This window comes from Bison bison, unplaced genomic scaffold, assembly GCF_000754665.1.
Source record: "Bison bison bison isolate TAMUID 2011002044 unplaced genomic scaffold, Bison_UMD1.0 scf7180017864451, whole genome shotgun sequence".
NCBI classification, from domain to species: domain Eukaryota; kingdom Metazoa; phylum Chordata; class Mammalia; order Artiodactyla; family Bovidae; genus Bison; species Bison bison.
In genome coordinates this window covers 7552389-7553065 of record NW_011495013.1, presented here as the reverse complement: position 1 = coordinate 7553065, position 677 = coordinate 7552389, and the positions used below count along the sequence as shown (strand labels likewise).

Genomic DNA, 677 nt, shown 5'->3' with positions numbered 1-677 from the left:
GTCAAGAAGCAACAGTTAGAACTGGCTATGGAACAACAGACTGGTTCCAGATCAGGAAAGGAGTACATCAAAGCTATATATTGTCAATCTGTTTATTTAACTTGTATACAGAGTACATCATGAGAAACACTGGGCTGGATGAAGTAAAAGCTGGAATCAAGATTGCCGGGAGAAATATCAATAACCTCAGATATATAGATGACACCACCCTTATGGCAGAAAGCAAAGAAGAACTAAAGAGCCTCTTGATGAAATTGAAAGAGGAGAGTAAAAAGTTGGCTTAAAGTTCAACATTCAGAAACCTAAGATCATGGCATCTGGTCCCATCACTTCATGGCAAGTAGATGGGGAAACAATGGGAACAGTGAGAGACTATTTTTCTGGGCTCCAAAATCACTGCAGATGGTGACTGCAGCTATGAAATTAAAAGACGCTTGCTCATTGGAAGAAAAGTTATGACCAACGTAGACAACATGTTAAAAAGCAGAGACATTACTTTGCCAACAAAGGTCTGTCTAGTCAAAGTTATGGTTTTTCCAGTAGTCATATATGGACGTGAGAGTTCGACTATAAAGAAAGCTGAGCGCTAAAGAATTGATGCTTTTGAACTGTAGTGTCGGAGAAGACTTTGAGAGTCCCTTGGACTGCAAGGAGATCCAACCAGTCCATCCTAAAGG

General features: G+C 40.2%; 1 protein-coding gene across 1 annotated transcript in view; it reads left to right on the top strand.

Moving 5' to 3' along the window:
- CORIN (corin, serine peptidase) overlaps positions 1 to 677 on the top strand; it is a 309309-nt gene that overhangs the window by 40105 nt on the left and 268527 nt on the right. The window lies entirely within an intron of this gene.